This window comes from Cupressus sempervirens, chromosome 4, assembly GCF_028749045.1.
Source record: "Cupressus sempervirens isolate cs-2001-9-10 chromosome 4, ASM2874904v1, whole genome shotgun sequence".
In the NCBI taxonomy this organism is placed as follows: domain Eukaryota; kingdom Viridiplantae; phylum Streptophyta; class Pinopsida; order Cupressales; family Cupressaceae; genus Cupressus; species Cupressus sempervirens.
Genome location: NC_143121.1, coordinates 663101836 through 663125972, shown reverse-complemented (window position 1 = coordinate 663125972; position 24137 = coordinate 663101836). Strand labels below are relative to the sequence as shown.

General features: G+C 34.1%; 2 pseudogenes across 1 annotated transcript; both read right to left on the bottom strand.

The window, feature by feature from the left end:
* Positions 1-1128: 1128 nt before the first annotated feature.
* LOC149563003 (DEAD-box ATP-dependent RNA helicase 15 pseudogene) lies at positions 1129-1758 on the bottom strand (annotated as a pseudogene). The gene is made up of 3 exons (XR_016364266.1): positions 1633-1758; positions 1353-1537; positions 1129-1195 (listed from the first exon to the last, which is right to left on the bottom strand). The product of XR_016364266.1 is annotated as a DEAD-box ATP-dependent RNA helicase 15 pseudogene (transcript).
* Positions 1759-6084: 4326 nt separating this feature from the next.
* On the bottom strand, positions 6085-14135 carry LOC149563002 (uncharacterized; annotated as a pseudogene).
* Positions 14136-24137: the final 10002 nt, after the last annotated feature.

The following is a 24137-nucleotide window of genomic DNA, read 5'->3' as shown; positions in this document are numbered from 1 at the left end:
ATATAATTAAGACAATATCAAAATAAATTACTTAAGGCATCTGGAACAAGTACTCTACACATTAAGAATTTAAATGGTAATGTAGATTCATTGAACCATCACGAATTGTGAACTTTCTCCTAAATAGAAAGTAATTCAAAATCCCCAATAGTTTGCTAATTTAAGCAATTTTCATACTTGATATGGAGAATCACTTGCATCACTCATTTTCATTCTATAATGATTAGCTCGTTGCTCTAGGAAAGGCCAATAAAAAAAATCACCATTGTATGTCACATAAATCCCAGGTTTGACTTCATGCATATGAGCAAACCATTGCTTAATAAGCTCTCTCTGCATATATATCAAATTTCAAAGGAATCAGAATAAGTTTTAGAGGCACAAAGTTTATGATAGAAAAGGAAATAGCCTAAACTACCTCATTTGGTACATTGGTCACTTTGAAAATCCCTTCAAATTCTAGCTTTGGTGTGTATTCCAAGTCTTCAATGTCCTCCCCAACACACTAAAAAAGAAGTGGCAAGATTTAAAAAAGCCAAAAGAGGGACTATATTCAATGAATGTACCATCATTCTACAAATAACGAAACACATATTAAAAATGCATGAAAGTATAAACCTATTTGAATGTCGAAGAAGGATATACAACATTGTATCTACTAGTTGATCTCTCATGAACTCAACTACAACATTAAATGTGAATCAAACAGTCTGCTGTAAAACCTCAACAAACCTAAAATGTGATCAGCACTAAGGTATGCCCTTCCTAATTAAGCATCAATCCCATATAGACTAGTGTAATTGATAATTACCATGCATTATTTGATGTTGATTGATATCTCCTTGAGACAATGCATTGAATTGGAGTGAAACATAGTCTATCGGAAAACCTTTAACAAGATTTAAAAGTTAAATCTTATCAATAATAAGGTATGCCATTTGTAATGAGCAAAGCGCTTTCAAAATTGTACTAGTTGATTGATATCTCCTTGAGACAATGCATTACATTGGAATGAGATGTTGTCTGCTAGAAAAATCTTTAACAAGATTAAAATGTGATCACAAGAAACACATTAGTATTTGTTAAACATAATTAAATCAAATGCTTAAGAGAAATTTTCATGAACCATCAAGAATTTAAAAAAGCACAATCCATTTTATCCCAAATATTGCCATAAATAATCTGTATACGACAACTACAAAAAAATTTATTTATGAATGAAGTAGCTAGCAATGTGAGACAACTGAATTATACAAATTAAAATCAATTGCATATCCTAGATTAAAGAGCAAAGGGAATTGTTACATTAAGTACCATGGTAGATTCAAAAAGAAAAACAACGCCAAACATACCTTTCTTCTTGTGGCATTCCAGAATGAATGCAAATTGATGGAAAGTTGCACTCCACAAGAAGCTTGTTCAGCTCTGCAACTTTGTTAACACTCCTGACAAATATCACAACTTGATTGAAGTCCAGTGCATCAAGCAGATCATTCAGCTTCCGGTTCTTCTCCAGCTCGCTTAGTTTGATGTAGTGCTGGAAGAATCTCAAGACATAAATACCAAACACAACAAAAGAGAGAACGGTTTACTATTTTATCGAACATTATTAAACTCAAATAAATTCAATACCTGAACTAAACCATGAAGTGTCAATTTTGCCTCATCATCAACATATATCTCCATAGGCTGTAAACAGAAACAAATGTGTGTAACATTAGGTGGTGTGATTGCCATCAAGAGCCAATAGTGCCACAACAATCCACCTCATATTTGTACCACAAAAAAGAACTAAATATAGCTAGTGCAATTATCATCAAAACTTCCAGAGGTCAAGACATGATTTGTGCCCTTGAATAATGGTTTATCGAAGAATGGTTTATCTAGTTGTAAGGGCATTCAAAGTAAGAAGCTTTTGCATCCCATCCCTTAGACATTTTAACAGCCCTTAATGTGCTCTCATCCTACACAAGACTCGAGAAACTATTGTTACAATTGAAATTTGAATTTAAAAAGCCAATTTGCAAGTAAGATATATATTTGTTGATTCAAATTCTCTTCATAATCCAAATTCATTAACTTTTATAAGGAGCAAGTGTTTCTTATGAATTCCTACGAATTGGAACAAATTATATGGATCATGTAAAACAAAATATAAAATAATACACTAAGAAATAAGAACATGAGTTGAGCAGGAAAAATTCTAATTTATTCATTCATAAATCTCTGTGAATGGATACATCAGTAGCATGAAATTCTGGATTCCAAGTGGTGAGTAGTTGCAAGATGGTAAGACCTAGTCCACATATCCATGAAAAAACATTAAAGCATTATGTGGAGGTGCATATATTACTTATCCCAACAATGTTGAATAGTACAATTTTGAATTTATATTCACGATGACAATAGCTCACAAATACAAATATCATCATGATCATCTTTAGTAGGCATGTGTGAAGCTTTTAAAATTCTTAAGATATGTTTAAAATACTTGCACCTTGTATTGAAACTAGTTAATATAAAACAAATACTTTAATTAGAAAATGTTAATATCAAAACCTAAGTTAAAAAATAGGGAATGGAAGAAATTCTTTAACTGCAAAGTGCAGCAATTTTGAATGGGATATGTATTATTATGGGAAACTTCTAGAATTCATTCATGAATTCAACAAGAAATTTTAACATATTAATAAATATATTTTCAAAACTTAGCAGTATCCAGAACTTACAATTAAAAGAAAATCAAAACAATCTTAGCTAAATTCTTTATAGAAGAAACCTCTGCCCACAAAACCCTCTATAGAAGAGAAAGATCTCTCATAGGCAATCCGGCTATAGTTTGGGGACATTATCCGACTTATTCATACAAACTTCTCATAAGATGAACTTTTAAAATGCAATAGAATTATAAAAAGAAACTAAGGTCATCTAATGATGCAGATATAAAGGAGAGCTGAAATAGGGGAGCATAAAATACATTTGAACACACTCAAGAGGTCTTGAGCATAAAATCTATATTTTTTCCTTATTGATTAGTACATTCAGAGCATAACATGCAATTTATCTTTACGATAGTTTTCCATACCAATAATAAACCAATATATCCATGAAAGGTCTAATTAACAGAATGAAAAAGAGAACCTCATTCTAAGACTCTGCCACAACCAAGTTTGAGAAATACCCATTTCTAACTACTCAATCTAATAACAGAAATAATAGACTTGACATTGGAAACTTCAGCCAAAAATAGAATTATACTAAATACCAAGATTATAGAAACATTATTTTAGAGCATATGCAAGATTGGAACAAGAAATACACTAACAATTTGTGGCTTAGATGAATCATGTGCCATAAAATCATGAAGCTTTGAACACTGGACTACTCTATAGTGAATGTGGATCATCTTGCATTGTTCATTGCCCTTCCCACTTTGTCAATTTTTAGTAGAATGAACCTAAACAAACCCACTAAATACATTATCTAAAACAAGAGATGCGAAGCATCATAGTTCCTGCCATATGTGTGGTAGTTGTATTATTGTGGAGTAGGGAAGGGAGGGTTGGCATAACTTGAAAAAGCAAGAAATATACTTAAAGCTTTGTTTTCAAGCCAAACAACAGTATAGAAATCGACAGTAAAATTACGTTAGGAAATTATAACCCAAGCAAAAAGAAAACTACCAACACACATAGCATGTTTAAAAAGATCTCAATCTGTTTTATACATAGAATGTAAAAATAAATAGTTGAAGACAAAATGCTTTGAGCCACTCTAAGTAATTACCACCTTTGCAATGCTTCAAGCTAAGTCCTATGACAAGTTATGACCTACAAAAGATTGTCTGTCAACATTCTTTTATGTCTGTCAAATGGGCATACCTTTAATTTGGATTCAAATCCTAGATGAAAGAATGTGGAAAGTCACAAACTATGTCATTACAAATAAATTGGAGTTCAAATATGTGATCAAGTCTAGAAAACAAGAAATCCCAACCACAAGAAGTTTTCAAGAATCCATATCCACTGCCTAAAATCATTGCTGCACTAACTTGATAAATTAGGTCTAACTATGATTCCCTCCCACTACACTGGGCCCCCCTATATATAATTGGGTGGGGATTATAGTTCTAAGGGGATTATACCTCTTTTGTACTTTCTTTTATCCCTCTAAGTAATAACATTCTATCACATGAACCAAATTTCCAAAACCTTGACTCACTGCCAATCCTCATAGATTACAAACCATCCTTGAACATTTAATAGTATCAATTAATCATCTTGGTCAACACCAGGAATCACTGAGCTTTGATTCACTATCACACTTTCATTGTATTGACCACTTTTAGAAAATAATATATAAGCACTTAATGACTAAGCCCTACAAAAATAGCTCATTGACTTTGAGTGCTTACGATGCAAAATCTTCTATATAACTTTATTTCCCAAAGATTTTTATCTAATATCATAAACTACAAAAACTTATGTTCTAGACTTAATAGAGAAACATGGATTCAATATCTACTATCCACAAAATTGCTATGTATGTGTGAAGCAAATGAAATTATTAGATGTAATTTGCCGACTTTATCAGTTAATTATTTGTATTGGTTGTAGTCATAGTCTATCAGTTAACTATCAATTGTAGTTGTAGTCTGTCAGTTAACTATTGGTATTAACCACATGCATTAGAATGGCTTGCTAGTGGTTAAAGCCTTTATTACAAAGTTTGACTCAATGAAGCTTCCAGATGTTCGTGCCTAGTATGGTCTTCCAAATTGGTTTTTGGCACCTATTAATGGTATTATTGCTTTTTATACATTCAATATATCATTTTCATGTAGATAAGATGCCAATGTAATGCAATGTAATGTGACAAAGGTGTGGATAACTATTGTTGATTGATTAATAATAAGTTAACCAGTTTCTTCCAAGGGCTATGCCTATTTTGTAGATTGTTGTTGTTTATTCCTTATTAGCATTGTATGCTTTATTCTTGCTCAATTTCCCCCTTTTCTCTGTTTATTTGCTCTGCTATTTTCCCTAACAAAAATTAACGTAGAAAAAAAACACCTTTGCATCTTTTTTTCTAAAAGCATTTAACTTGATATCATGGACTGCAAGATCTGTTGTCTTAATTGAAAGAATAGTCACTTGCATTCAGTTCCAACAAGTTAAAAAACTACTTTAGATCCTTCAATATGGTAGAAGAATACCCACTTCTTCATTCCCATTAGCTGAAGTGGGTTGCTTGCATTATCTTCTAAAACATCTAAACTCAAGTCTTAGATGCTATCCATATATGTATCTTAGCTACTCTAGTTAACTTGGCACTTGATATGTCTCATTGATTCAAGCTTCAATTCTTAGAAGATTGAAAGATATCCTAAACGAATTTGAATGATCACAGAGGTTCAAATTAGAGTTTCTCATCAGTGTGAGATAATTCATCATTATTTTCTTGCAAATGGTTGTTATAAAATAATTGATCAACCTTATTGCCAATGCATTGGGAATTCAAAAATTCAAATCCAATGCTTGCAATACAGCATGCCAATTTTGCAACCTTCACATCGAAAAATCCTTAGATGAAAGGAATGGATGACAAGTTAGAAACTACAGTTGTTTTACAGTATATGGAATCTGCCATCACATCTTGTCCTACCTTAGTAACAAATAAGCCATTGTATAAATATGTTATTTATGTAAATGAACTTCAAAACTGGAGAATACAACATGTGGCATTAACATATTCATTACAAAAATCAAGTTCACAATGGAATAGTACTTTTTAGTGAGTTTTTAAATTGCATCTACTTCCTACTTGTGTGTCAATCTCCAACAAAGCATGGCCTACATATTCGAGTTGCAGAATAATATGAATTAAAAACACATACATCCAATGAAATGATCATACAAATAGCTATTGAAATTTCCCCAGTAGTAGGGCATATTTCCCATCTTTTTAATTCAAATCAAATGCAAGTTCTAACTTGGAGGAAAACCAAAGTATGCGAATAGGAACCACAATTAAATATGGAACCACTACAAATAAAAAGATGATATTCATACACATAAATGTCTATCAAATCTGTCTCTCAATCTGCATGATGATATGACTAATTTTGTACTCGTTCTCAATATAGGCTTTTACCTTATGAAGAACCATTTCAGCATTTGCATTTGCCAAAATCCTCACATGGCATGCGAATAAGACTTTCCCAACTACAATGGCCCAAATATGTAGTTCATGCACTATTAAAACACCGGGAATTGAACACAACCCTTCTTCAAGCTCCCTAGCATCTATCTCATGGAGTGTACTCTCCATCAAAACCTCAAATGCACTTCTCAACATCTTTATAGTGGTTACCAATACAACTAATGAGAAGAAAAGTGTAAATATCAAATCAATAATTTGCAATTAGGGATATATCCAAATGATTGCTCCTCTAATCATGACACCAATGCTTTGAACCAAATCTCCCAAAACATGAAGGTAGGCACCTTGCACATTTATATTGAACCCTGAATGACCATCTTTCTCTTTCCCTGCCACATCATGATTCAGAGTAACACTATCCCCCTCTGAATGGGCATTATGATCATGAGTTGAATGCTCAACCCCTTCTACATCATGAAGCAAAGGGCTAGACAGGTCTATTTTGTCATGGTCATGGTGACCATGTTCATGAGCACCACATTCATTGACATCTTTGTGATTATGGGTATGTTCATGAGCATGCTTAACTTTAGGATTATGGTCGTGCCTAGCCTTCTCAACATGATCATGCCCTTTACTATGACTGTGGCCATGACCAAGCAAGAAAAACATGATAATATTTAAAACAAGTCCAACTATAGCAATAGCAAACATAAGGGCATCATGAATTGAAACCTTATCATGAAGCAACAACACACAATTTTCTTACTGTCTGTTTAGGTTATCTCATAAAATATGCACAACTGACATAAGATATGAGGAAAATACATAAAAAAGAGAGCAAGGAGATCGATCTAGAAACACAAAATGGAACTCGCTAAAGATATTCTCGATCTAGAATGACAAATACCTGAGCTGTAGCCTACTATAAATGTATTCCCCAATCAACAATAATGAACACTCACAAAGGGAGGGTGAATGCGTAGAGGTAGGTTTTGGTAGGTGAATGCAGATAAAAGCACACCAAGCATCTTGAAGCATTATCTCTGTTCCTCTCTCAACCACTACAAAAAACTTAATGTTCACACATTTTACCTCTAAAAGCTCCCATGGAATTTTTCTCCATTTTTTTGGTTATGAACATGTGTTGGTCAAAATTTTGACCAACTCAGGCATAAAACCCTAGTTTGGTCAAAATTTTGACCAACACAAGCATAAAAACTATAAAAAAATGAAATGATAGGCCAATATGGCCTTTGGTCAAAATTTTTTGTTGAAAATGACACCCAAATTTACTAGTGACTCTTATGGCAATCTCATAAGCATTTGGCAGAGTGTCACCTCCCATAGATTGCATAGTGACAACAATATTATTGGTGAAGGCTCTGAGACAATACAAGAATGCATTAGTGGGAGAGGGCTTCACTATAGTATATATCTTATCCCACATCTTTTGAAACTTATAATTGAAATCAACCATACACTCATGGGGAGCCCTCTTGATAGTTGTCAGTTGTTCCTAAAGTAATAGATGATCACTTTCGTCCTTGAAATGTTTGTATAATGTTGCCCCTAACCCATCCCAATTAGTAATAGAGTTGTGAGGCAAACCTCTATACCATTGTAGCACCTTTCCTTTCAAGGATGAGGCCAGAAGACTAACTACTACATCATCCACGGTGACACCATGAATATTATAGACATTAGATACCTCCTAAATATATTTAGTAGGGGAGATAGAGGTTTCACTAGGAAACTCAAGTACACTTTTAAGAGATAATACTAGTATGTCATGCCTTTGGGCTAATAGGAGGGGGTTCCCACCATTGAAAGTGGCAAAAGCATGAGCTCTAGCCATGTAAACAAGTGATTTATTAATATGAGTAGATGGTATCCTAGGCTGAGACCTAACAATAGGAGGAGTAGAGATAGATTTTACAGGGGTATTTGTTGCTATTGTACTCCTACCTAGTGATAAGGATACCCTAGCCTTTCTTCTTGAATTCAAAAAAGAAAGCTCTTGATGTTGAAAATTACCTCTGGAGGATGCTCTCGTGTGTTTATTGGGCATGAATCACAACTTTGGTCTGGGAAACAAATTGTTCTTGAAAGTAGAGTTGCCAAGTACCTTTGAACAATGAGCCTTCGAAGGCTTAATATTGAAGGCAATACTATCTCCTCAGTATGAACATGGGATCTTTCTTCGATGCCAATGAACTTTAAATGTTTTAATATGATGTCCCACTGGGTGTGCTAAAAAATGTTGTCACAAAAGCTTGCACCCTTGTCCACAGTCTTACCTAAGGAAAACCTTGTGAGACATGGAAATAACCTCCAAGCTATGGGGCTTGAACTATGAGGTTGAGTCTCTAGAGAAGGAAAACTTCCTCTACTATTAGGATGTACTTAAAATATTCTTGAAGAGAAAAGGGAGAAGGAATACATGAAAGTAACTACCTAATCTATTCTAAAAAGGTGATGCACCAAAATAGGTTGTTTAGACCAGTCTCTGCCCATACATGCACAATACTATTATTATGATAGTCCAAAGATATACAAATTCACACTTTCTTTAATCTGTAAACTACATAAAGACTAGACAACCACATGAGTGACACAAGAAAAATTGCTTCACTTCTTATCATTCACGAGCCAAAGAGATATAGAAAATGTAGATTATAGATATTCATAGTATGTTGAAGAGAGGCAGACAAGCTTGTAGAGTATGATGACGGTTGGAAGAGATAAGGCAGAAAGTCATATAATTCAAAGGCAAAGAGGGAATTTACAGTAGCATGCCAAGGCAATACTAGGGAAAATAGAGAAGATCTGACCCTAAGAAAGAGTATGATATTTTCCTTTATAGTGCCAATATAACTTGGATAACTTCTCTTAGAAGATAAAAATCAACCACTATAATCAAATCTTTAGAGAATAATCATTGCAAAACTAAAAAAATCTAATTATTGTGTAAATCCATACATGAGAGGATCACTTCTTCACCAAACAAATCTCTAAGAGGTCAGGAGTGATGGTCATTTAATCTTTGATTGAATGAATGGATCAATAGATAGTGGTGGAGTATCTCTTTGCAGTTATCAAGCCATAGGGGTCAATGAAAGTGGTTATAGGAGATCAAAAATATTAGATTCATCATTCAAGGAACTACTTCTGTTGCCACCAACTTCCAAATTGACAGTGACTTTTGGTCAACTAAGTTTTAACCATCGAGTCTTGGTGCATGGACCAAACATTTCTTACCATTACGCCACTATGCCAGTGATTCAATCTTTGTGCCTTGCATTTGACCATTCATGATCATAGCCTCGCCACCACCTTCCTTTAATATTTTTTACTGCTTGCGAAACCGCAATCCATTGATCATCACTGCCTTGCAACCTACTCTTAGCATTCTTTACTAACTATCACAACCTTGCGAAGGTTGAGGTTAGACCATATCCACACCATTGCCACTTTAACCAAAGGTTTCCTTTTGGCCTTTGTGACCAAGTGAAATAAGGGGAACTACTACTTCACAACTCAAACCTTAACTATTTCTTGACTTGCAGAAATCATGCATTGGTCGTAGATCTGGATGATCTAACAGTGCAAGATATGTCTTTGAAGTACAAAAGATCTGCCTTTCTCACACTATTGCAACCTAAACTATAGCTTATTAACATAACCTTGTGATCAGCCAAAAACAAAGCAGTCACACCTTTGCCATCTTGAACCTGGTTGACACTCAACAAACCATGAATTTGCAAATACATAGTCATGACTTAAAACATTCCAAGACAAAATATAAAATATAGCCAATGCTTAATTCAAAACCTTAGGTGTTCATTGGGTGAATTATCATTTAAATTTGATTTTCTGGCCAGAGGGTATTTTGGTTAATAGATACCATAGACAATTTCAAAGGACTTTTACATGTACTAGTATTAACTAAGTCATTATAAGCATATTTGACCTGATTGATTACCATGTCCAAATCTTGAGCATGTTGTTTTGTAAGACATCTCAAAGTGTGGGCAATCAAGTATTGTTGCTAAGGAAGTGGGAATCTACCTGGTTGCACTAACCCTACCAATACATGATCACATTACCATAAATTTTTGAGAGAGATTGTAGATGAATATTCATTCGCTCTTTGATATATTTGAATTATTTCCAAAAGTAGATCTCGTTTAGAGGACCCACTAAGTCATTTACTAGGAAAAGGCCTAATGTAGACCTTGTTAGAAATAGATAATACTAAGAGGGGAGGGGAGTGAATCAATATTCTACAAAATTTCGCCCACAACTGGATATTACTAATTACTTTGCAGTATGCATATGAAAGTAAACCAATAATGCTGAATAATAAATAAAACCATACACAAAAAGAACTCATAACACCATTATTTGTTAACTAGGGAAACCTTGGCCAAGAGAAACCCTCGATGGGGATGACACCCATAAATGATCAACTAAACAAAAGAATCTTGTTAATGATATTGACCCTGTTAGGAGTCTATGAATTACATATAGTGTCTCGATCCTTGTTAAAGGACTAGGCCCTATTAATAGCTTCAACCTTGTTATGAGTTGATATTACAATTTCATCTATATGCAAGAAGAGCCCACTGCCCTGACATGAAATTAAACAATTTAGTGCCTTTATACAAATGAGATAGATACAAAAACCTCTTTAGCACTAACTATTATACTTTGCATAGCCTGATTTGACATCAAAATTTGCATCATAGATCTCTCATATAACTTTGCATGTCATAAGCATAGTTCTCATATATATCATATACTTCACATTCTCAGATATATCATATATCACACTTGCACAATACTTCAAATAAAGTAACTCTTTACTTATACTAATTCCTTTCACAAAACTTTTGTGTAGTCAGCTTGATGTAATCACACATTACACTAATTTAAGGTAAAAATCAAGGATGTCGGCCCTACAAACATTAGTAATTATTTTGTGACCAAAATAATTCCTTAACATTTTATACCTCTTTTCTTTCTATACTATGTTCTACTATGCACATTGCTTTTACTAGTATTTAGGCTATAACTATGTTTGTACTATCTGTAATGACTTGCACACTTAGGTATGTCATCATGAAACTTTGAAATACCTTCTCTTAACTTCACATGTTCCAACTATCATTGTAGCCTTTGCTATACCAAAAAAAAATGTATGCACTTCTAGTGAAACTGTCTAACACTTAGACAATTTTTTATCAGAATCTTCAGCAATATATTTTGTCATTACATCCTTAAATATATGTTGCCATAAATGAAAACCCTAACTCATCTTACCTATCCATATTTTCAAAAATCTTCCCCATTGGCATTGATGGAAACATATGGGAAAATTGACTAAGTCCCAAAAATGTTATAGAAAACAACAATAAACACAAAAAGAATGGCCTTCAAAACTTTAAAATTTTATTCAATAGTTGGATCATTACATATCATGTTACCATCTTTCTTTATCTCTCATTTTACAATGGTTTCCTATATGCATAACTAAGATCCCCCTTACATATATATAGACATCATCAACTTATACAATTTTCAGACATTCTTATCCCCCTTTGACATCAATGAAAAATGTGTCAAAATCTATTTAAATGTCAAAAATTAATTCCATTACCTCTTCTTAGGTTAATAAGAAAGACATACAGTCACCAAAACTGACTACAAGACTCTTCATATTCTTTTCCCATGAGTCCTTGACTCCTTTTGAAATGTTGAGAAGAGCGCACAAACCATAAGATTTTATCTCTACTGCATTCAGATTTGAGTATACAAAACTATCAAAATATGCCTTGACTAACATACATTCCTCCTCCAATTGATGCTCAATTGTGCTCAATTTTACTAATAAGTGTTCTCTCAGAGGTGAGAACCTCTTGATTATCCTTTATTTTGTGTCTTTAATGAGACTTATCTCATCATAGGCTTTGCTAACCTATACTTCAACTGCTTTGATGTACACACTGAGTTGACTAGGCTGAATTGCCAATGCTTCAACCTCTGCACATTTTGCTTTAATCTTAGTGTCAATGTATTTTTTGAAGCTAAAAGACATCACACACTTCACATACAAAGCTTTGCCTTCAAGATCAGACTTCCTTAGTGACTTGATATTGTAAGTATCAAGAGTCAATAAATCATTCCTTATGTTTTGACAAACAATGTCAAACATATGTGCATCATACTTGGCTTGAGCTTGCACTATTACAACCTATAAAAAACTTGTGAATTCAACATTAAATGCTTGAATCACAGCTTTAGCTTTGTCCTTACGATTAGGATTAAGTGACTTCACAGTCATGATTCCCTACAACTTGTCAATAACCTCCATGAGAGTTTTCTGCAAACTTTTTACCTATTTATTTTTGTTGAGGGATGATACTAATTTTGATTGATCATCATCATCTAGATCAGTAAGTGCAGCAAGGTTGAGAGATGTACTAGGTGAACTTGGCTTCTCATCCTTCTTTGCATTCTTCTTCCTCCATTCCTCATCCTCTTTCTTCTTCTAATTTTCCTATCTCCTGATTTCTTCATCCTTTTTCCCCTTTTCTTTTTTTTCTACCTTCTTCTTTTCTTCTGCTTCTTTCTTCATCTTCTCTTCTTCTTCTTTTCTTTTATTATCTTCTTATTCTTTCTTGTTCTTTTCCTCTTCTTGTTTCTTTTTCTCTTCTTGTTTCTTTCTTCATTTTCTCCTCTTCTTTTTGCTTATTTGCATCTTTTTCTATCTATTTCTTCGTTCTTTTCATATGCTTTTCTCTTCTTCTCTTTAGCCTCATTCTTTCTCTTTTCTTCCTCCTCATGTGAACTGGAGTAGTCAATGATATTGCCAACAATGTTTGGCCCAAGATCCTTGAAAGGATCTACTGCGATGTTAACTATTACACTTGCAGTGCCACTTTGTGTCATATCTTGTCCAATGAAGATCTATGAAGATAGATCTGCCATTTGAGTGTCCTTAGCTTCTACTACTACTGATGGTGGAGTACTCTATTCAACATATATAAGGCTTGCTCCCCTTGACTTCACACTCACTCCCTTTCATATAGAAGTCATATATTTGACTATAGCTTCTTCAATCTCTTTGTTTACTTCCTCATAATTTCCTCCCATTAAAAGAATTTGTCTTCTTTTATTCCTCAACAAGGACTGAATTCTCTTCAATATATCTTGCAAGTCTTCATCATTGTTATCTTCACAAAGCTTTTTGATCATGTTTTCTCTAATTTTCTTATCTTCCCAAATGACTCTTCTTCTCCTATTTATCAATCTATTGTACAAATCATCTGGAATGTTCCTTTGAACATATTCAAACCTTTTATTCTTGAGAATCATATTCCTTACTACTACATTTTCTAATTGGATTCTATCCATATTGCTATACACGTTGTAAAACTTATTCAATTGAATGAAATTATTATAATTTATGATTTGCATGTTCAAGTTTTCTGCCTTTGGCTTCCAAGGCTTCTTTCTTCTTGCTATCCTTACTTCACTAACTACTTGTTCAATAGGTCTATCCTCTTCATTATATTTGATTCATCTAATTCAGCCAGTTGTAGTTTCTTTCACCTCTTTCTAGGGCCACTTGATAGTTGCTTGGTCCTTTTCTTACTAGGTAACTTAGCCTCTTCTCTTAGCTTGGTAAATCTCTCTAACTTTCTCATAGCTAGAGGAGTAGACGATTTGTCTTCAACAATCTGTACCTCGTCTTCATTAATTTTCTTCAAGGGTTGTACAATAGTAGGTTGTACTTGAGAAAATGCAACATAGGGAGCATTAGGTTTCTGCAAAGTAGATCCTTCTATTGTTACTCCCTCTAAAGGTGTTGCTATGGAAATAGGAGTAGCTGCCAATAACTCAGATTGTCCACTTGCCTTCATCTCCAAGGCTATACCCTTAATCTCATTGAATTCTTGCCTTGTCATTCCTAATTCTTTGAGAATTGATTCTATCTTCTTCTAAACACTCTTCTTGATCTCCTTGTTGTAGAGATTGCTCTCTACTTCTCTGATCTTTTTTGCACAAGTTACCGATCTAGGAGTATCCTTGTCTTCCATAGACCTGAGTATGATCTTCACATACCCTTCAATGATTTCCTCACTCAATTTATAACCCATGGGGTTTATGAACTTAACTCTTGGTATAACTTCCTCCATGCAAGTCACATCTATTTCAACCATGAAACATATGTCCTCCTTGTACTTTTCTACTAGTGAGGGTGGTATTCTATACCTCTGCTTCATCACAAATTGGAATTCTCTCATCATTCTACTAATATCTTCCATGATCTTTTCTTTTTATTATCTTCTATAATGGTGTGTCACTAAGCTCATGGTGTACTAATTCATGTTGTCCCATTCCCTACTAGGCATTTACCAAGGAATTGCCTCACAACTAGGAAGAATAAGTGAATCAATAATGACTCAAACCTAAACACTGCACTTCTAGTCTTCTTAAGCTTCTCAATGTTATCCAACAACTAGTGTCTCAATATGTCACACATGGTAACCTTTTCTCTCTCAACTGTCATCATGTAAGCTGCATGTAGGAAACTAGAAGGTACAAATTCCAATCCCAAACTGTGATTCATCGTGTAGCCAACAATCTTGCTAATCACTCTCACATCTATCTACTTAATTAGATCAATCCTCATGTTTTTTCTATTTGATTTGGTCTTCATATTTGTCTCTACCATTTTCTTTACATTCTTTTCATTAATTGGGTTTCTTCCCTCATTGCACAAACCAATTAACCTATGTATCATATCATTTTCAATCATGATAGCTACCTCTCCAACCCAAAACATTCCTTCATGAATGTGATTCAAAATAATTCTTCTCTATTCATGGTTGTCAAAGTCCATAAATAACATGTGGTTCATGATATTTAGTTCCTTTAAGTGCGTGAACTCTTGTTTCAACAAAAAGTCACCTTGACACACTAGGTCTAGATCCTTATGTATATCATTGTCTCCAATACTCTAAAATTTACAATGAATATACAACCTGATATCCTCTACATGAAGAACATTTTTTGAAACTTGCAAAAATGCTCCTAAGGGATCATCAACTTGGGAAATGAATAGATACGTCTTAAATACATATCTTGGCCTCTCACTTATATTAGAAACAATAAGATTCATCATTTTAACTAATTCAAATACTTTAGAAGCTTCATAAAATACCTAAATTTTGTGAAACTAGGGCTCTTTTAACTTCACAATTTGAACGCTTAAAATTTTCATTTGCTCGTTGTCAAATCATTGTGAAATGCTCCTTAACTCTTTGCATGATTGAATGATACACAAAATCTAGTTCACATCCTTTAAATCTTTCAAATTAAACTAAGCATTAATTGTGCATCTACCAAAATTCATAAAATTGTTACTGTTTTAACAAGTAAAGTTGTTTGGCTTTGTTCTCCTTCATTTGATCACCAAATGACTTGCACTCTTAACCAAGACTTCCTTAGGGTCTTTACTAGCTTTTATCAACTTCATAGCTCTTGACTCAACCTCTATTTCTGTTCCATCTTTCTGATGCTCTATCTTGATAAAAGATGCTTAATTAAAATAAGTTGAATTGTACACTGTTGGCTCCTGATTTAATAGTTTTGAAAACAACCAAGAAACCAGACAAATGCATCTAAGGCTAGAAAATTCCTATGACAGATACACCTGAGTGCAGTCCTGGGCCAACTATAAGGCATAACTCCTTCTTCTACTTCAGGCTCTACTAAACCTAGGTGGGTAGACCTCAGATTCAATTGATACCGTACCAGTGCAAAACATATCCCTGAATCTATTAAGTAGATGAAAACCCCTTATATCTCCCAATAACTCATGTAATAACATAGATCTATAGAAGAAAATTGCAAATCCTACGATATTCACAAGTTGAGTGAGGGCATTCTATTATAGCTCTTCAACATGAAAGGGGAAAAATGTTTGATTAATAATGTTGAAATCAGCAAAACCTCAGATATGCAACAGTAAGACTTAATGATCCCCTAGCTGACCAGTGCCTGATCCATTGGGAAAATCCATGAATCAAATGCATACATATGGATATCTAATACTTATGTATATATTTAGATATATGATCTATCTATTTACCTTGTAAATAAACATCTGTGCTCAATCCAAACCTCATTCTTACATTATATCCTTCTCAATAAACCTGCAACCTTGTTGATTCACTGAAGCATTTACATAACCCCTCGAGTTACAAGCAACAATAAGACAACTTACAACCTTAAGGGACTGCAACTATGATCTAGGATCTTTGTTCAAAGATCATAAAACATTGAAGCTCACTGAGATAGGAGACAAGATTCAAGATGAAACTCAATGAAGTTCTTGCTCATTTGTATTCATTTCCTTGAAACAATACAACCAAATGCATGAAATTAACTCATAAAGAACCTAATAGATATGAACTATCTATACTTATCATGCTACTGCTGTTCATACAAGAAGAATTATGTTGAAAGAATGGTGTCATAGTCAAGGAAACATGTCAAAAACTAGAACCAATGGTCTCACAGTGAAAAATTGGAACCCTTAATGGTATCACAGCAATGAACTTTTTTCTTCCTAAAAACTAGAACCTCCACAATATGAAAGAAAAAGATAGACATAGAGGAATAAAATCCTGGATTGAATCTGCAATTGACATCTATCCACATGAAATTCCCTTTCTTTGCTATCAAAAGACTCTCTCTACCTTCTCTCTTCAACTGAATATCAAAATCCCATCACTTGGCCTCAAAGGTATAAAATATCTCAAAACGTAACGATGAAAGGATGTAATTGATTTTCATGTAAAAATAAACTCAATGTAAAGAGTGAAAAATCAGTTAACAGGCTTCCAAAAAACAAGAAAACCTTTTTGAGTCAATTTTCTTCACCATCAAGCTCCAACAAACTCTTATATCTGCCTCCTAACTACTTCTGATTATCAGTGTTAAAATTTGCCTATTCTACTGCCAATACCCTGGGAAACACAAATTGACCTATAGCTCAGATTGGTGAGCACCTGTGCAAAAACCAACCTCAAATTCAAAAATTTTGTCTTGTTCTGGTTCCCGTGGTATATTGGAGCGCCCATTTTTGACAAAATTTGCCCAGGTTATGCTCTTTTGAAAATTAGGTCTCCATTCTTGGCTTCCATTGCATTATTGTAAAAATTTAACATTTTCATATAGTTTAAACAATATGATAAATTAAATTTTATCAAAAATATTATTTTGCCCCTGCACGTGAAACCTTGAGAAGAATAAAATAAACTTTTATTTGAGACCTCTGAATTTCTCCTGCCTTTTCAATTCGGGTCAAACCTAGTTTGACCAACCTCACCACGTGTCATCTTTTGATTGGATGCCTCGTTGTTCTGTCATTTCCCAGTCAACACCTACCTCGTCATCACTATCAGGACCTACTGCCACATGTCATCACCACATCAACCCTCGCTATGTTGCTATGTTATCACGTGAGCAACTTCTCCTTGGTGAGATAGCGAGGACCGCTAGATGTGCCACGTGGCATGATCTCCTTCCTCTTTCTACAATCTCACCACATCACCACTTACTCAAAAATTGTGCCACGTGTCATTCACTGGTTTACTGATGGCACTGTGCAGGTCCCACACTACTTTATCAACAACTTGTCGAATTTTAAGTTTTTTTCGGTGGGTCGCTATGTCGCCATTGGAAAACCTCGCCATTTTTCGATGGTGAGATAGTGAATTGCCAGATTTTAGACTTCTCCGGCGACCTACAAATGTTGATGTCATCCCTTTTCCAATGCATATTTCGTCAAAATTTATCTCTTGCCTCTAGTTGGCCGGATGAGCGGGCCCCACTTGCGCACTGCTTTGCCTTTACAAAAGGCTTCTCTCTTTTGGACACATTAACTTATGTGTACAAAGGTATTTAAAAAGCAAAAATTCCCTTCATATGGGCAATGTGGGATTATTTTTTTTCATAGCCTTTTGCAAAGCTCTATCTCCCAATTAGATGAGTTTAGAGAGTTGAACCTCAGAATTGCTTTGGTGTTGAATTCTCCAACGATGACTTCTTACATTACAATAATTTGAGGAAGCTTGATTTGCCAACAAATAGGTTCATTGGAATGATGCCCAGTTCTATCTCTGAATTGAAATGCACTCCCTTGTCGCTTGCATGAATCTTCTTTTGATATGCGTGAGGCTCTCGTAACAAGGCATGACTTCTCTATTTTAAAATTGTGAGCTACCTTGCTATAATGCTCTGCTTAATGCGGACTTCCTCCTTAATTGTATGGGGTTCACAGTCATATATTGCGGCTTTTAACTCTGCATTTTCCTTTATATGGCATGGAAACATTTCTAGAGAGCTACGGCTATGTTCTTGCTTTGACCTACGTTTTTCTTATGACGACCCCTTTGGATGCATGGGGTTCTTTTATTATAGTCATGAATTTATTACAAAAACAAAAAACACCTCCCATGTTCTTTGAAATGACTCTCATTTTAATTGCACGGAGTTCTTTTACTGCAGTGTTGGTTTTATTTTTAATGCATGGTTACGGCTCTTTCTCTTTAGGTGCCTCTTAATGCTGACTGGTGTCTTCATTGTCTTTGAAGAACTTGGAGTTTTCGATGTTGAGTGATCTCTTTGACATCAAAATGTTTTATTTTCAGTTCACATTATTATGAGATTCAATTGACTCTAGAGATCTCCTTAGCTTTGAGAAGGCCTTGAAAATGAACGCATAACCCATGCTTAGATTGAGATTGGAATCATCCAAACTATTAAAAGTTATTTGAACTTCACTTTTCATGCATTTGTCTTTTGGTTTTACTATGAAACCCAATCTTCAAAGGTACACCTCTTTTAGAAACTAACATATATGGTCTGCCCCTTTTTTATTAGAGTTTTACCTGGTACCCAATATAGCGGCTCAACAATATATGTTTAGGAATTGGCCCATCCATCACCTGTACCATCAAAGTAGTATGCTCACTGAAGTCCTCGATGAACCAAATCTTGATATGAAAAAGCATCTTAACAGTTCAAGAATATCACTTGGGTTCAATTAAACATTGGAATTGAAAAAGTTAATTCAAATATCAATCCAAATACTCTGAGAGTGCTTCCTCAATCTTAAGCATTCATCTAACTACAACTCATTTTCTCTTTCTTTTGAAACATCCATTCATCCTATATGGCTTGCAACGTTCAACAATTAGAAACATTACAATTTTCCCTTTCAAAGACTTCAATGTGCACACAATCTTCGTCAATCTGATGTAATTTAGTCGAGCCCCGAGTGGGTCTGGATTATTTTTTTTGTTTGTTTCTAAACAATTAAAGTGCAAACTGATCTATCAATCACCTTAGATTGATCAGAACCAAGTTCAATCACTGATTAATCAATTGAAACCCATTTTACCATTGATTTGCAAACTGTGAATTTCATTTCAAGAGGTCTGTTGACTGGTCTTAAAAATTGACCAAATCAACCGACCAGGTTCTGAAAATTGGCACACTGATTCTCTTTGTCGCATACTTTTACCATGTCAAATCTCGTCTCATGAAAAATTTGAGGTCAAAAGATATTTGCTGTTAAAGTTGACCTCTTAGAATTACCTGCAAGTAAACACATTAGAAAACAATAAACGAGGTTCAAATTCGGCTTCAAAAACTGGGTAAACTGACACTTGGGGAAACAAAAACTGGGGTGTTGGTTCACTGTCACAAGGAGAGTATAAATCTATGATTTGGACTCATGACAAATAATAGGGCACAAATGGAGACCGTTCAAAGTGGGCTACTTAGATTTTGCAAATTGGAAAGAATGACAAGAAATCAATTTTTGCAAATGGAATCGACCTAGAAAAGTGTGCAAATGGATTCGTCATGACTTAAAAACTGACACACTTGGAGCATTTTCAGTGGACAACATAGTGGAATAATCCATTTAATCTAGGCAATCATGAATCTCAAGTTATAACATCTCGAACAGGGGTCCTAACAAATTTGCAAATGCTGACACCAATAAAACTTTAGAAATTGCATTTGAAAACTCATCAAATGGATTCATCGTAAGCTGAAACTTGAAACATAACAAGTCTCTAACCACTAGAATGCAACGCAAAAGAAATTTTCACATTTTGATCAATTAGGTCAAAATTATTAATTGTCAAACAGGGCTTCCCAGAATTCAGAAATAATTGCAAAAGCATGAAAATAGTAGCTGACCAACTTTGAGGGGTTTGAAACCTAGTCAAATAGACTCAAAACAACTCAAAATCTGAAACATAGGTTCTTGGATATGGATACTAGACACTCCTAAAGTGGTGAATCACAAAACATTTTTAGGTGCGAGATATTCAATTGCAAACACAGCCTCCATTCGCTATTTGACACAGGTGAAAATTCAGAAATGACACTGGCTCAAAATAGGACTTCACCAAGTGACTCAGAATGTCAATTTAACTTCATGGAACACTTAGATAGGCTAAATGGAAGGTACTAGAAGCATTGAACACCTCTTAGGCCTCAAAGGTACAACTAGGTACAAACTCATTAAAAAGCATTTATAGGGCTCAATTTTCTCAACAATGCTCAAAATTTGGGCTACAATTTTGAGCGCCAACACACACTATGGCTGATTTTATTCTTTCTTCAGGTGCATTGAAAAATTGTTCCTCTAAAACTGTATGTGAGCTTTCTGGATCATTTTCTTTCACAAATACTTCCTTGAATTCTTCAACATTCTCTTTGAGTGCTTCCTTCTAATTGTTAGTGATATCATTATCATTTCTTCTTTCATTTCATGTTATTGTTCCTTATGTAGTTAGGATTCCTATTGAATTTTCTTCTACCCTTCTACAAAATATCATTGTGTCCAAAGTTATTGCATAACTGACATACATGTGCATTCCTTCTTTGTTTGGTTCCATTCTGATTATTTGGTGCTTTGCAATTCCTTGCAATGTGTCCAAAGTTGTTTCATTTGTAACATACAATCTAACTCCTTTCTCCACTGGGTCTTTCTCCACCATTGGATCTTCTTTGTGATCTCCTTCTTTCATTACTTGTAGGGTTAGTATTCCTAAACATTCTACTATTTCCATTATTACTATCAAACTTAGGTTTCTTGCAATCTATTGCTTTATGTCCAAAACCATGACAATTATAATAATTGAAATTAGTGATAGGTTTGAAAGACTTACCTATGCAATCTCTCTTCATATGACCAACTTCATTGCATATAAAACATTTACCTTTGAATTATGTCTAGCCTCCTTAGGTGATTCAACTTTCTTTGTTTTCTTTGGTTAATCATAATTTCTCAGATAGATTGACTTGCTCAGCTTCTTTAGATACTTTTGTAGAAATTCTTGGTTCAATCCTATTTTTATCAATTTCTTTAGGCTTAGGGTTTTCAAAAACTGGATCTGGTTCTTTCCTAACTTCCTTTTTTCTCTCCAATAAGATATCCAACACCTCTCTTATCAAAAGAAGATCTATGAAAAAATAGTTGTTCATCAATTTTCTCACTACTGGAATAAAGCTTCTCTAACTATTGCTTAGCTTGTGTTAATTCTCCTTTCACAATAGTATTGTACTTTTCTAATTCTGCATGCTATGTTCTTATAGAATCTAATTTAGATGTTACTTGAGTCAGATGGGAACTTTGGTCTGCATTCTCAGATTTTAGATTTTGTTCAATCTTACTATCATCCTTCTTAAGACTCAATTTAAATTCAAAAAATTTCATCGCTAGTCTGCTCTTTTCATTCCTTTCTAGATTTTAGGTGATCAATTTTATCTTTCAATTTACCAATGTAATCTTTTGTATCTTCATACCTATCTTTTAGGTTGTCTCTTTCTTCTATAAGAAGATCAATTTTCTCAAGGGCTTCTTCAAGATTTCTCTTTAACTATTCCATATCTATAGGGATCTTACTCAAGCTATTAAGCCTCTTCTAAGTAACTAAGCTCTGATACCAATTGTTAGAAATAGATAATACTAAGAGAGATGAGGGGGTGAATTGGTATTCTACAAACTTTTTCTTAGAACTGGATATTATTAATTACTTTGCAATATGCATATGAAAGTAAACCAATAATGTTGAATACTAAATAAAACCATACACAAAGAGAACTCATAACACCATTATTTTTTAACTATGGAAACCCTAGCCAAGGGAAAACCCTTGTGGGGATGACACTCACAAAATGATCCACTAAACAAAAGAATCCTGTTAAGGATATTGACCTTGTTAGGAGTCTATGAATAAAATATAGTGTCGCGGTCCTTGTTAGAGGAATAGGCCCTCTTACAATCCTCAACCCTATTAGGAGTTGATATTACAATTGCAAATATAGTCAAGAAGAGCCCACTACCTTAACATGCAATTAAATAATTTAGTTCCTTTATACAAATGAGATAGATACAAAAACCTCTTTATCACTGACTTTCATACTTTGTATAGCTTGATCTAACATCAAAATTTGTATCACAAATCTCTCATATAACTTCACATGTCATAAGCATAGTTCACACATACATCACATACTTCACATTCTCATATATATCATATATCACACTTGCACAATACTTCACATAAAGTAATTCTTTACTTATACTAATTCCTTTCACAAAACTCTTGTGTAGTTGACTTAATGCAAGTAAACATCTAGGATGTCATCCCTACAAACATAAGTAATTACTTCATGACCAAAATAACTCAACACTTTATACCTCTTTTCCTATTGTACTCTATTCTTCTGTACACACTACTTTTACTAGTATTTAGCCTGTAACTATGTTTGTACTATCCATACTAACTTGTGCATTTAGGTACATCATCATGACACTCTGATATACATTCCCTTAACTTTTCATGTGCCAACTATTACCATAGCCTTTTCTATACCAAACATCAATCTGTGTGCTACCAATGAAACTATCTAAACTTAGATAATTTTCTATCTCAAACTATAGAATCTTCAACGGTATATTTTTTCATTACATCCTGAAATATATGTTGCCATAAATGACAACCCTAACTCATCTTACCTAGCCATATTTCCAAAAAACCTATTAGCAATTAAGTTGACCTATTGATTGATTCGCTTGCAACTTCCAAATGAACAAGGGTCTAATCAAATGCCACTTTTGGATACCCTTTTTGAGCCTTCATGAAACACTACACTTAATGGGATATGGATTTGGCCTTTGACCCAAACAACTCGGTGTTTCCCAAAATAGGTATAGTTATCAATTAGGCTTGGGTTCTCTTGAAAATATACACAAATCAATTCCTCCAACCAAATGAATTTTAATTAATGTCTTCCCATTCTAGGGACCTTGAATCACCAATTGAAATGCACCCACATCGAAGTTTTTCTTCTCTATAACTCCTTTTCTACTTTCACAGACTTGTCACATGTCCATTCCAAGCTTAGGACAACACTCCAAAAAATAGGTATTGAAGAGAATAATCTAAAACCACTTGGATCTCAAAGTACACATCTAAACCTAAGATTCCCCAAGGAATTTTCCAATTCCCATGGTGGAAGATCAGACTACAACCATTTGTCTCCAAGACCCTAGGGTTTATAGAGTTTTTGAAAATGTTTCTCAAAAAACTATGGATTTCTCTTTTTTCTCCACCAAATTCAATCAAAACAAGTATACATGAAATATTATTCACTTTACTATACTACCATGCATAATCTTTTGATCTACCAATCACAATTTGGCTGTACAAAGGCAAGAAACCATGAAAATACTGATGAAATTAGAATAAACTTCAATCTCCATTACCCAATCACCAATTTCTTCAAGTTACATCAGTGTTGGACCTCCAGGGGATTTTAAAACCTTTCACAATTGGTTCCAATTGATTTTCAAGTTAGTTGGTTGTTGGATG